Here is a 15,655-nt window from a genome sequence, read left to right as displayed (position 1 = left end):
TATATTTTGTTTATAAGGGCACATGTTAGATAAAATAAGCAACCTTTAAAACTTCTTTTTGTTCTGCTATATAATTTTAAATAAGCCATCCATCAAGAACCACATGGTAAACCTATACTTGTGTTTTCAGGCTACTTTAACCTCTGTACTTTAAGTGATGTGTATTTTATATATTATTCTTAGCCATCTGGTACACTTTTAGTGCCGTTCTTATCATTCTCCATCTTCTGGTATCAGGCTTAGCCCAACCTAATGGACCCTCTTTAGAATCTCTTGCCAAAGAGTCAGGTCCCCTTGCTTCACCTCCTTGTCAATTTAAACCACCAAATCCATGTTTAGTTCTCTATCTAGTTTCATCTATCATTACCTCCCTATCTTGTCTACCCATCTATCAGTTTATCTGTCTATATTTATTTATTTAGCTATATTTTGTGCCATCTCATTCTGAGCATGTATTCACTGAAGTGGGCAGACAGGAAGCTCAAGTTATCAGTTTGTTTCAGTGTTCCAACCATCTTTCCTGTCTGCCTGCCTTTTTCCTCTGAGAGACCTGTGGTTCCCTTTAACAAATAGGAATCTGGGGCCATCTACTACCTTTCCAACTACAATTGGGGGCACATGCAGTTAGAAGTTAAGAAGAACAAGCATTGTTGATAGTAATTACAACAAAATGTATAAGTAAAATAGGGTGACGAATATCAGTACAAGCATTTATGCAAAGTAACACTGAGTTATGATAATAGGTTTACTATCATTACTGCAAAAGGCAAAACATTTTCCGTTCGCAATAACGAAAATAAACACCAAAACCGGACTCTCTACTCCTACACAATGTCAACCCAAATGATCAGCACATTTGAGTCGGCATTGCCACCGAAAACATCACGTGATATCCATATAGGAGCTGATGCTGCACCCCCCTACACCCCCTGCTAATAATATATTCCACCTCCGAGATCATACTACAGTGGGGATATGGATGAATTTCCAATCCCCACTGTACCGCAATCTCCTTACATTTTTTCAAACACACATGTGAATGCACTACTGCATTCGCATAAGTGTATTCGACTGCCCCATACACTTGACATTGTGCAAATGACAAATTGATTTTTGGCAGCATACATGCCGACAGCTTGTCGTTCGCACAGTTGATAGTAAACCTGATAATATACAGTGATACATTTAATTTACTTTGTTTAGAAACACAGATAAAATTTTCATTTGAAACATTCATATCTGGTTGTCAGTTTAAGTTACACAATGTACTCTGCTGAAGTACAAAGCAAGTTTGCAGTCTTCAGTACTAATAATAACTTCAGAGTAAGTCAAGGTAGCAGAAATAAGTTAGCAGTAGCATAATGTACAAAGAAGTACAACTTGCAAGTCATACAGTCAATCTGATTCAAGATGTAAACATAGCCTAAGAATGATACCCATTAGAGACACATAGGGCTATCAGTATCATTCCACTTGAATTATAGTCTGATCTTACAAATGACAACTTGGTAGAATAGTTCTGAAAGTTGATAAAAATGAGACAGACATTATTGATGCAAGAGTAAAAAAGTTTCTTATTCCTCTGGGCCAATGTTCTTCACCAAAATGGCTGTAAGACTTCAAAGGAAGAAAGTAGGATTCCTGGCAACATCAAAGTGATTATCAATGGCAGCATACATCTCAACTATCCAGATTTTTGCCTCATAATTTTGGTTTGTTTCTCATAAAATTTGTGTTTTTCTGGATTTTTGTAGCAAATCAATGAGGACTGAATTCACTAAAGAATGACAGGCATTTGAGTTTCAGACTTTATATTCTTCAGAAAATGCATGGTAACACAAGACCATTTATTCTAGAGACTTTCTAAGTTTATAAGAGCAATATTTAAACTATGCCCCTATTTTGGGGACTTTGTCCCCCAATATTTTTGCCCTTGTCCAGATTTGTTTTGTGCTAAGAGGTTTTTGAGCTATGATTGGCAGCAGTCTCAAAACTGTGAGGTCTTTTAGGTACATAGGTGTTTACTAGACTAATGAGCACAAGGGCCTTTTTAAGCCTAGCCATGCATCCCAAATCTTTGACAAGTTCTGATACCCTTGATAAGTGCAAGCAGGGGTTTAAAAGATGAACCATTTACAGGTTATCTATGTCCATCAGAGACATAGGTGCCAAACCAGGGATGAATTTCTGGTTTCCTAGCCAATTGTCCAAGTTGCAAATGAACTGGGTTAGGAAGGGACTCTGCATCACATGGATGTGGAGCCTGTTCCATAGACGTGATAGTCTCTGGGATACACACCTATCTCCCCAGCAGGACTTATTTACAGTGGATATGAAAAGTTTGCACACCCCTGTTAACATGCCAGGTTTTTGTGATATAAAAAAATAAGACCACAATAAATCCTTTCAAAACTTTTCCCACCTTTAATGTGACCTATATCCTGTATAATTCAATTGAAAAACAAACAAATCTGTTTGGGGAAAAAAATATAAAAAATAAAAAAATGTACAATATGCTGGTTGCATGTGTGCACACCCTTAAACTAATACTTTGTTGTATGTGCACACCCTTAAACTAACACTCTGTTGAAGCGCCTTTTGATTTAATTACAGCATTCGGTCTTCTTGGGTACACACCTGCCATGAATTAAAGAGACTCTGATTAACCCCAAATAAAGTTCAGCTGTCCTAGTAGGATTTTTCTGACATTTACTCACTTGCCCGCTACAGCAAAAGCCATGGTTTGCAGAGAGCTTACAAAGCATCAAAGGGATCTCATTGTTGAAAGGTATCAGTCAGGAGAAGGGTACAAAAAATTTTCCACAGCATTGGATATACCACGGAACACAGTGAAGACAGTCATCAAAAAGTGGTGTAAATATGGGACAACAGTGATGTTGCAAAGAACTGGACGTCCCTCCAAAACTGATGAAAAGACAAAACGAAAACTGGTCAGGGAGGCTGTCCAGAGACCTACAGCAACACTGAAGGAGCTGCAGGAATTTCTGGCAAGTACTGGTTGTGTACTACATGTAACAACAATCTTCCGTATTCTCCATATGTCTGGACAATGGGGTAGGGTTGCAAGACTAAAGCCTTTTCTTACACAGAAAAACATCCAGGTCCAGCTAAAAATTGCAAAACAATACATCAAGTCTTCCAAAAGCATGTAGGAAAATGTGTTATGGTCTAATGAAACTAAAGTTTAACTTTTTGGCACAATTCCAAAAGATATGTTTGGTGCAAAAACAACTCTTCCCATCTCCAAAAGGACACCATCCCCACGGTGAAGCATGGTGGTGGCAGTATCATGCGTTGAGGCTGCTTTTCTTCAGCTGGAACTGGGGCTTTAGTCAAGGTGGAGGGAATTATGAACAGTTCCAAATACCGGTCACTTTTGGCCCAAACCTTCAGATGTCTGCTAGAAAGCTGAAGATGAAGAGGGATTTCACCTTTGAACATGACAATGACCCCAGGCATACATCCAAATAAACAAAAGAATGGCTTCACCAGAAGAAAATTAAAGCTTTAGAATGGCCCAGCCAGAGCCCAGACCTAAACCCAGTAGAAAATTTGTGGGGTGACCTGAAGAGGGCTATGCACAAGAGCTTCCCCTCGCAATCAGTCAAATTTGGAGCACTTTTGCAAGGAAGAGTGGGCAAATATTGCCAAGTCAAGATGTGCCATGCTAATAGACTCCTACCCAAGAAGATTGAATGCTGTAATTAAATCAAAAGGTGCTTCAACAAAATATTAGTTTAAGGGTGTGCACAATTATGCAACCAGCATATTGTACATTTTTTATTTTTTATATTTTCCCCTAACAGATTTGTTTGATTTTCAATTGAATTGTACAGGTTATAGGTCACATTAAAGGTGGGAAAAGTTTTGAAATGATTTATTGTGGTCTCATTTTTTTATATCACAAAAACCTGGCATTTTAACAGGGGTGTGTAAAATTTTTATATCTACTGTATATCACATGCAAGGTTTAAATCTTTAGAACGAGTAACTGGTGCTGTTTATTTTGTGGATATGCAGGAGGTCCATCAGAGTGGGGGTCTGATTTTAACAGATGCCTCTAACAGTTACTCATTCTGTAAATGCAGAAGCTTTTACATGGGTCATGCTACTGGTCTTTCAATAACAGTTTCATTCAGGCTGTGAAAGTTAAAGATATTGATGGTCCTTGTTTTTTTATTTTAAAATGGAAGTATAGTTGTGTATGCTGTATTTTGCCTTGATATCAGGACTGTAATCTAAAATATGCCTACACAATATGAATCCAAAGATGTTGACAAATATGACCAATTATGTCTGAACTATTTTCCAGCTGTAGACTATTCTTGCTTAATCCAACACCACTTGGTCCCAGTTATAACACATAAGTTGTCTGATCCATGTCATTCCTTTAAAGAGTGCACACTTTATATTTATTTTTATTTCACTGTCCACTTTATGACATAACATGAGGTCCAAGAGCACCTAGTGAGGTGTATTATTCAAGTATCACCTCACCAAATACAACAGTTGTAATACTTATGTGGAATTAGATTATATGGGGGAGAATAAGCCCTCCCGCCCCCAAGAAAAATCAGTTGAGGAAGATTATTCTAATTTATGGCACAAACTCCAGGCTTTGTAACTACTACTGCCAGGGACTATCCTTTAAGTAACCAGGCTTTGCTTCTGTTATACATGAATCCCACATTATTCTTTAGTTCTTTATATTTCATGCATTCCATTTGTAAAGACAGATTACTAAATCTGCTTCTGCCAAATTAACTTTCACACTGATTCTTAGAAAAATCTTCCAAAATAGTTTACTTTGTTAAGAAAGATGTTTGGCAGGATGACACTGAGGATAAAGATAATACGTATTACCAAAAACTGATGTAGAACACAGAAAGACGGACAGTGAGTAATGGCAACATTGAACCAATGTTGTTTGGTCAGCTAGATATTATGAAAAAATCTACATTAATTAGCCACCTATATATTAACATCTGTATAGTATAATCATGCAGTATAGATACCAAAATATCAGACTACACAATGCACAGTTTCAGGATAATAAATTTGTGCCAGTTTTTTAATGGCATGCAGCATAATAATATTTAGAGTCAACAAAACTATTTCATTTGAAATGTACACTACTTTAACTGGTGTAATATTCAAAATTCATTACATTGATATAAAGCATTTTGTTGGTCTTAAGTTTGAAAAATAAAAGCTAATATTGCTAATAATTTCTTAAACTATATTGCACTGAATAACAATGCATTTTGTGTAGTTTATTTAAAAAGAAAAAAATAGCTTTGTAGAAGAGAGGAATAAAGCTCCAATTACAGTCCAAATGTCCCAAGTTCAATTGACAGATTTGATGCTAGAGGTGTGGTTATGGAGAGAGAGAGACAGAGAGAACTAAAGAGATTAGATGAACAGGAGGAGTCTGCTCACCTCCCCTGCGGAAGGAGCTGACTAGAGACAGACAAGTGTGATGAGGAGGAGCCTGCTCACCTCCCCGTGGAGAAGAAGATGACTAGTTACAGACAGGAGTGATTAAGAGGAGTCTACTCACCTCCCCCTTGGGAAAGAGCTGACTAGAGAGAGAGATAGAGACAGGAGTGATAAAGAGGAGTTTACTCACTTCCTCTGGAGGAGGAGCTGACTAGAGGCAGACAAGAGTGATGAGGAGAAGTCTGCTCATCTACCTGGGAGGAGAAGCTGGTCAGGGAGAGACAAAAGTAGCAGCACTGGGCATGCTCACCTCTCTTGAATGGGAAAGCTGGCCTGAGAGAGAAAGAAGTGATGAGTAGGAGACTGCTTACCTATTGCTAGGGGATGAGTTAGCCAGGGAAACATATGAGTTGTGATCCAGGGTCTGCTTACCTGTCTCGGGGCAATGAGTTGGCCAGGGAGATACAGGAAGCAAGACAGGGAGCCTGCTCACCTCTCACCCTGGGAAAAGAATTATCCTGAGAGGAAGAAGTGATGAAAAGATGCCTAATCATCTCTCCCTTGGCAAGGATCTGGCCAGAGAGAGAGAGAGAGGAATGACAAGTAGAAACCTGTTCACCTTTCCTGGGTAGGAGCTGCTCAGAGAAAAACAGCAGGGATGATCCTGAGCCTGCTTGCCTTTCTTTGTGGGGAAATTCAGGGGCACATGTTTGGAATATTATCTCTGTTTAGAATCTTGAGTAATGAATGAACTTCAGTGGAGGTCATGACTGGCTTTATTTATTATAGTAAAGGTTTCTTTTTTTTACTATTAAAAGTAAATAAATAAATGTCACAGAAGCACCTATACCAAAGCAACAAGAGGGGCTCTCTATGGAGGATGTGCTGTAAATTTGGCCATTTGATGTATTGGTCTCTTGCTTATCCGACTCAATCTACCAAGACAATGAATTAGATAGATTGTGAGCTGGGAAGAGCAAGAGGTCAACAAATTCAAAACTGTGAGTCTGGAGCAAAGTGAAACTTGTTAATAGCATGAGGTAATTTTTTTATGCTGTTACTATTGCAAAATCAGATCTTTTTGATGGCTGCAGCTAGCTAATCCTAATTCTCAGCTGTCCCTGGAATTGCAGATGGCTGTTTTGTCTAATATGCTTGCCTTATGCCTCCAGTGAGAATTACATTCAGTCACAAATGCCAGACATTGAGTTCCATGCTTCCTTTTTCCTCAGAAAATGTTAATTGATGCAAGACCTGTTGTCCTACTAATTAAATGAATTTGAGTAACATAAGAATGCTGGCCTTTCTGTGGGGGAATATGACTCATGGCTGCTTTTTGCTCATTATTCTGACTTCATAGGATTACTTTCACTTGAGTGAAGGAACTCAAAAAATCCTAATCTGTGGCTACTGTTGCCATGGAATAAAGCTGAAAAATAATATACAGCTGTCATTTTACCTATAACGGGTGGGGAGAGGGGGGACTGTCTGTGGAAAGTAACTGACCGTCTTGTTGTTTTCACAGTTTAAACAATCACTATCTGGCTTTGTAGGATTAGTATACATTTGCAGGATTACTATAATTTATGCGAAGCAAATTGGCATGTTTTAATATGTGGCTAATATTTCCATGGAACAAAATTGAATTTCAAGATGTAACTTAATTTAAATACCCCACACCATTTTTTGTAGGTTTGGGCATGACTTTTGAATAACTCACAGCGATAAATTGTTACTATGACATTTTAAGAGACTTGTTGTCCTGTGGTGATGGGGACAAAGGGTGGTAGCCCCCTAAGGATATTATACCTGTTGTCTTTACACAAAAGTAATAGAGGGCTGGGGAAGGGTTATTACTGCACATCCTGTGGGGTACTTAAAGTGATTTTTACCATATACAATTCATAGCAGTCACTATGGGGGAGGGGAGCTGTCTGTAGAAAATAAATGACCATCTTATTTTTCTTACTTTAAACAGTTACTATCTGGCTTTGCAGGACAAGCATTAATGATTAGGATTACAGGAATACTTTAATGTGTGGCTTTTGTTTCCATGGAGCAAAGCTGAAGTACAATACACAACTGTTGTTTTTAGCTATAACTACTGGGTGAGGGTGGGAGCTGTCTGTAGAAAATAAACTGACCCTCTTGTTGTTTTTCCTCAGTTTAAACAGTCACTATCTGGCTTTGCAGAACTAGTGTGCATTTGCCAGATTAACATGATTTGAGCAAAGTAACTTAGAACACTTTAATGTGTGTATGCTGTTTGCTTGGAAGTTCACGGTGCCAAAATATAATATATGGCCATCATTTTTTATCAGAATCATTTGAAGCATACAATGAAGTAACTATAACTGCCGAGTAGGGGTTTAAGCTGTTTGTGGAAAGTAATTAACCTCTTACTGTTTGTTCAGTTTAAACAGTCAGTATCTCAATTTTAAGACTAGTGTACATTTGTGGGAAGTAAGTTGAACTACTGAACTGGACATCTGACATACATAGACACAATAGCTATAATTGTAAGGCTGTCTGTAGAGGAAAATGACTAGCCATCTGATTTTCTTTCTCATTATTCCGGCTTTGCATGACTAATGTGAAATGTGTGAAGCAACTTGCAATACTTTAGTATGTGACAACTGTTTGTCTGGGTCAAATGTGAACTACATTACATGGCTATCCTCTTCTATCATAATCAGATGTCTGGATTGTACACAGAAGTGACTATATTTGACTGGTAGGGGGTAGGGTATCTGGACAGAAGTAATTAAGCCTCTTGTGATGTGCTCAGCTTAAATCATCTTTCAAAAATATAAGACATACATTACATCACAGAATATCCAGACCTTCAGAATTTCTGAAGCCATGGTAGTCCCACACTCCAAGAGATCATAATTGAATTTTGACACTGGCTTAGTAGTGGTCTGTGTCCTGAACCCCACCTAGCCTAAAACAGGCCCTTCTCATATGTGTGCAGAGAACATCATTGCAGTTTGTGTGTGTGTGTGTGTGTGTGTGTGTGTGTGTGTGTGTGTGTGTGTGTGTGTGTGTGTGTGTGTGTGTGGCTGCAGTAATATATATTTCAAGTTGCTGCTATCATACATATGCAGAGCATACCTCCTCAACTCTGCCCCCAAAAGACAGCCATCATCTGTTTTTCAGTTTTGTCTCAGTCTGAAAGAGAGGTTACAGAAATAGAACACATCATATTTCTACCTGTTTCTATCAGATGTATGAAAAGAGCATGCCTCCTTACACTCCCACAAACGATAGCCACCTGTATACACATCTAATGTTTGACTGTGAAGAAAGTGAAAAAAAGACCACAGTAATGTCTCCATCTTGTTACTCCTACATAGTACACTGCTTCTAAACATGCTATAGCAACCCTCTGTGTATATATATCTCTGATGTTGGTGAGGAAAGTTCAAGAAGTAATGACCACATTGTCCTCAATCCAATATAAGCTATCATGGCCTGTGCTTACATTTGAGATTTGGGAAGAAAGTTTAGAAAATGTAGAAAAATAAGAACATCACCCCACCCCACCACGCGCACACACACACACACACACACACACACACACACACACACACACACACACACACACACACACACACTTAGAGGCATTCTGAGCAGTGTCATCCCACTTATCCACTTTGACCTCAGCTTACAAATGGAAAACTTGAACACTTCACACAGAACACGAAGACTCTCCATTTGAAAACCACATCTGAGAACCAAGTACTGTACTTTTACATTTCTAACTGCTGCACAACTTTGTCACTTTGCTATTTCTCAGTAAATATAATTATTATTTAAAAATAACCTCTGTTCCTCTGCTCCCCACTCTGCAGTCATCCAGTAAGCAGATGACTCTACCTTAGTCTGTGCTTCCTCTTGCCTCCAAGAACTACATCACCAAACTCAGCCCTCCTTTCTTTCTGTCGAATCTTGGCTCACTGACCACCAGCTAATACTGAATCCAAACAAAACACAACTTATCATCTTCCAACCCACACAACATACCATTCCTGACTTCTCTTTCAGCATCACATCAAAAGTTTCTAGGGGTTATAATTGACCATAACATGAAACTCGATATTCATATCTCTCTCACCATAAAGAAAGTCCACAAAAAAATAGGTACTCTGTGTAGAAATAAACAGTTCTTAACAAACACTGCCAGAGCCACCATTGCACGCACACATCTCATCTTCACACTACTATATGCCTCCCCTATCCATACCAACCTTAGGAAATCTGACTTATCCAAACTTGAAGCCTGTTGTAATAAAACTGCCAAATTCGTTACTGACATTTCCTATAGATCTCAAGCAGCTCAATTGGCTTGAACTGCCTCAACGTCTACTTTACAACCACCTTACCCTGGCAAATAAAATTCTATATCATCCTGAGAAAACCCCTTCACTACGAGACCCGATAATTCCTTATTCCTGTACCAGAAACCTCCACTCCACCAACAAATTTCTTCTCAAAATAACTAAAGATAATAATGCCACCGGCTCATCACTTTATTCTAACACCATTGTCAAACAATGGAACAAACTTCCCCCTCTGATCGCAACTATACCTTCCATACATAAATTTAAAAAGTCCTTAAACTCACATTTGGTGAACATCTGGCTCTATAACTGCAGCAGCACAGGCTAACACTAAAACCCTCCTTTCTGGCACCCTATCCCCTTTTCTGCACTCATCAATCACAACTTCATCTCACACTGCTCTCTTAACATTTCCTATAATCATACTTTCCTGTATCTTACCCTTGCTGTACCTAATAACAGCTGTAAAATGTAACATCAATGTTCTGTTTAAACTAAGATTTTTAACTGTTGGAACTAATATATATATAGATATATATATATATATATATATATATATATATATATATATATATATATATTACATTAATCCTGTTTGTAGTAAACATACTTTAATGTGAACTTAAATTGTTCAGCTGTTATTGTCTGTGTATATGTTATTTGTGGAGCTTTTCCCCTCGGGCCTCCACTGAAAAAGGACCCATGTCCAGTCAGACTTTCCCAGTAAACAAATGTAAAATAAATAAATAAATAAATAAAAATAATTTTATGAGTATTAATTTCAATATTTGTGACCTATAATTACTTTGATAATGTTTGATTGGAAGAAGAGATATTCATGAAATTTAAAGACATAATCTCCTACAATTTGAAAAATAATGTTTATAATGGAAAAAAGATGCCTTTTCACTGAAGACTGCAGCAACCTAAAAAGCTATACTTCCCCCATGTTGCAGCAGTCACTGATTTTGTTATGTAATTTGGTAACTTCTGCATAGATCACAGCACCTGGCATAATGGGGGGGGGGGGTACCCCATATAAATTGATGCTACAAGTGAATTTATACACTTAGGTGAACTATACCTACATTAGATTGAATCTAGTGACTGCTTGTCAGTCATTCACACTCTTACTCTGAGTAACGTAATTTTGATATTAACATTTTGTACTTTCCTTCTGTTCCACATGTTTCATTCAGCTTTTCCATGTATACTCAAAGCTTTAATGGTTGATGATCACCAAGATTATCTAATTAGACACAGATCAGAATGTTACAGTGTTGTTAACTGTGAGGACAGACTGTTTCAACATGGTTTGTCAGATCAGAGTTAATACATTTAAGTAAGAGGGCGAAGCCACTTCAAAGGAGTGTAACGGTCACTCATCATATGCAATATTTTGTAAATTGTGTTTTTTTTTTTAATTATTTTGGTTTCATTCTTTTCAGGTCTATTTGACTTGTTTAAAGTTGATTAGATAATTGAAGACTATCCTAATGTTCAAGCTTTGGAACTGGGATCTTAGATAGATATAGACACACACACACACACACACACACACACACACACACACACACACACACACACACACACACACACACACACACACACACACACACACACACCTTGAACACTGTTAATGCCTTGTTTTTGATTAATGTTAATGCCTTGTTTTTGATTAATGTTAAGATACCAGACTTCCTTGCTGTTTTACTTTAAAACTTATTATTATAACTGTAATGCATTCCATTATACAAAGCAATTCAGAAGTAAAAATGTAAAACACAGTTATCCAAGGCACAAAATACAACGTGAAAGAGTCCAACCACATATTGACGATATACTTTTTTATGATAATTGTATGGTAAGCTAACCTTATACTCTGTACTTCCTTTTTATACAGATTTCAAAAGCAACTAGAAAGAGATTGAACACTAATAGGTCTTCTAACGAATCCCATAAGATACGAATATCTCACAAGGACTACAAGCTCTTCCAGACTTTACTTCTGCTGATGATCTCCTTTGTCATAACATGGAGCCCAATTTGCATCACCATCTTCCTGATTCTTGCTGAGGGATTTGCATCAGATGTACATATGTCTTCCACTGTTTTCTTTTGGGTGATGGCCTTTACCTTTGGAAATTCTATCTTAAATCCTGTTTTATATAATTTTAGTCATTTCAAGAAGAAATTCCTGCAGAAATTTTGCTGCTGTTCTTCTCATTCATTGCCTGGTCTGTCCGACACTGCAATGGAAAATACATCCAAAAGAATACCGAGGGAGGAACCTAAAATATCAGTTATCAAGGAACCTTAATTGTGAAGATCTGCTTGTTGGACTGCATGTTCATTTAAAAAAAAGTTTGATAGCTGTCTGCTTTCACAGAACCTTTACATATACAATCATTTTCTACATGACACCTTGAAAAATCCCCAGAGCATGACCTGTAATGTTTTCTTAAATGCATGCTGTTTCACAATTACAGGTTATAACCATTCCCGTTTAAAAAAGCTCTGTATGTAAAGGAATCAGTTTATAAACCATTCATCCAGAATGGATCATTTCCTTCAATCTGTTGTGTTATATTTTTTACTTACTGCATAGACTTGTGTTAAGCCTTTCCATGCCTAAGATTCATTTTTGGCTAAGTTCCTGTAGTTTCTCAGCATGCTACAGAAAAAAAAAACACTATGCTGTATTTTTTAAGACTGATCTGACTTAAACTGAACAATTTTTGCACAGTCACTTTTACATATTACTTAATAATTTCAAGTTGTCATTTCTGCTAAAAATGTTGACATATTTAACACTTTGCTACACTGTAACATAGTCAGCATGCTGCATAATTGGAAGTATATAACTATTTGTTTTTTTCAGTTTTCATACATTTATCTCCTATTGCAACTAGCACCAAATGAGTTACTAACAGGCAATACATTGATTTATTATTGAAATAAAAGGAATAACAGAATCTGATCCTCTTATGCCCTTTTGTTTCCAATCATGGGATTGACGGCCAAATGCAATACATTCTGTACAACAGCAGTTTTGTGTACATCACAGAATGTTGAAAATTGTTGGAGTGCAATATTTTTCTAGTCTGTATTGTACACTATAACTGAAGTGAAAAATGTAACTTTTGAACTATATGGTATTTAAATTATTGTGATAAAATTACCTCAAAAATATGTAAGAGAAATGTTACATTTTTGTTACTAGCATTATGAAGACCATTCCCCATAAGCAATATGAATATTTATGAATGTAACCAGCCATATTTAGAGACTTTTGTGGAACGATATCTTCCACCATCTCTGCAACATTTGCATTAAAGAGTCTACATCTATGTGTTGTATTATAGTCTGCAAGACATTTTAAAAGAAAAAGTTCACATATCATGACAGAGTATGCTTAAGTCTTCTGCACTACTGTTAGGTTTATCACATTGTCATATACAAAGTGTTGCATTTCTTAACTGTGATACATTTAGGATAACTTCTGCCCTTAACCAATGCAAAAACTTACTTTTCACTTTATGACTGAAATAAAGAGTCAGAGGTTTGGAATTTATCTGTTTTCTTTGTTTATATCATGTTGAAGTATTTCAAATACATTATCATACTTTTTTGCTGTATATAGAGGAACATTAGAAAATATATTTACTTCTAGAGTATCAGGACATTTATGATATTTCATGGATTTTTTCTCAAATCACAACTACTCAAGTCAGAACTGCCCTGTAAAAAGAAGTAGGAAGACCATATCATTAACTTAATTATGTTGCTGGATGTAGTATGATGGCAGTCACACAGAGCCAATCATTAATCTACAGAGTGTGTGTCAAAATTATTCTTGATTTTAGCAAAATCATTTAGAATATTATATGCTCAAAGCCTAACTATGCAAGGCTTAGATCTACTGGAAGATTTTGCTCAAGCTGCAATTTATGGGGTCTATATTGAATCCTCGAAAGCCAACAATGTCGAATCTGACATTGTCGACACAAGAATAGCGAAACCGCAGAACATCGAAGAAGTAAACGGAAATCTCCGTAAGGGGAAATTTCCATTTACTTCAATGTAGTGCCGTCTCGGAGTTGGTATATTTAAGTAGTGGGGGGTGTGGGGGGTGCAAGGGGGCTTGCCCCCCTACGTACACCATTTAGTTTACTTTTGTTGCTTTTATTTTTTTTTTTTTTTGGAACATTCGATGTTTTAACATTTTGATCACTAAGGGTCAACCTTTAGTGATTCAAACTGTTAAATATTCGGTGTTCCAATATAGACCCCAATTTATGAACGCTTTAAGATTTTGCTTAAAACAAACTGATTTACCCGACTGAAAAGCTTTACATGGAAAAGGAAAGGACTACACTGTGGGGAAATGCCTGCCACATAATTGACCAGCTACTAATTAAATTCAGATATTGCTAGTACAGATATGCAACCGGAGAAAAGAAAAAACATACATCAAAATGGCAAGCTGTAATGTGAATGACTTGTACCTAAGAAGAACAGAAATGCAGTAAAGATACATAATATCTTGCTGCTTGTCAAGTACATGGAATTTGAAATAAATAAGATAATATGATGAAATCAGAGTAACAAAATGAATACAATCCAAGAAAATCAGTAATCCTTTCATCACATTCAAATGCAGCTTCATTACATTAAATACTAACTTTAAAAATTGCTTAAATATACATTCCTATTTATATGAATAAAATAAATGGTTTTAATTTTTTTTAATAATAACCAGAAACAATAGCAACAGAAGTAAAATTGTCTCATAATTAATACTGCAAAGCTTTTTGTTTAAAAAAATGTAAAATTAAAAGACTGCAATAAAGCATTAAAATGAAACTAGCATGCTCCTTTTTGTAGCACAGTATAAATATCACTATATCTGCTGTCAGCAAAAGCTCTCAGCAAATATGAATTTCAATGTTTCTAAAACCAGGGCAAACTGAACTTTGTTTAGCTAAAACAGTTTTATTGCCCCTTTTCTTAATGCAATGTATATTTCCTGCAATCCTTTTTCTAAGTGCCAACATAGAAATCAAAAACTGATGCAGGATAAAGTGCTCAATGAAAGAACAAATATATTCCACTATAAAAACTTTCGAGGCAACACCTAATGGCAGGAAATAAAGAAACATTTATTCTGAGGTTATAAAAACAGTATACTTAGTGAGCTCTTTCACATTCACATTGAATGCTTCTTCAGACGTATTCCAAAATGCATTAGTCTCCATTTAAATACAAATCCATCCATCAATTAATTGAATAACGCCCAATTAATTAATCTATCAAAAATCAATCACACCTTAAAAAACACATACCTAAATTTAAAACTCTATATAAAACATATACATATTCATAAAATCATCTCTTCAGTGAAAAACAAAATAACATAACAAAGAATATCTATATATATAAAACGAAAAACAAAAAAAATATATTTTCATATAAAGTTAAAATAATGACCACATATACTCCTGTCTGAAGACATAGTTTCAGTAGATATACAGATTTCATACTTAACAAATCACTAGATGGCAGTATATACTGTACCAGGCTTTCAAAGATTAACATGCAGATGCCTATAACCTAACCAGTACTTGTATCAATATCATTACTGTTTTCTCATGTAATAAAACATATCCCTAGGAGTTTTCCTCAGCTTTAATGTTATAATGGTCTGTCTAAAAGGTACCACTTATCCTGATCTACTTATTAAGTAGCAAAGATTAAATCTTGAAACAAGCTTTGGGTATTTACGCCTATTAATAGAACAGTATATGATCATAGAAAATGATATAACTACTGAATCAATGCATTTACAACAA

Source organism: Protopterus annectens, chromosome 14.part0, assembly GCF_019279795.1.
Source record: "Protopterus annectens isolate FY-2018-M chromosome 14.part0, PAN1.0, whole genome shotgun sequence".
Taxonomy (NCBI): Eukaryota; Metazoa; Chordata; order Ceratodontiformes; family Protopteridae; genus Protopterus; species Protopterus annectens.
Note: the sequence above shows the minus strand (reverse complement) of the source record.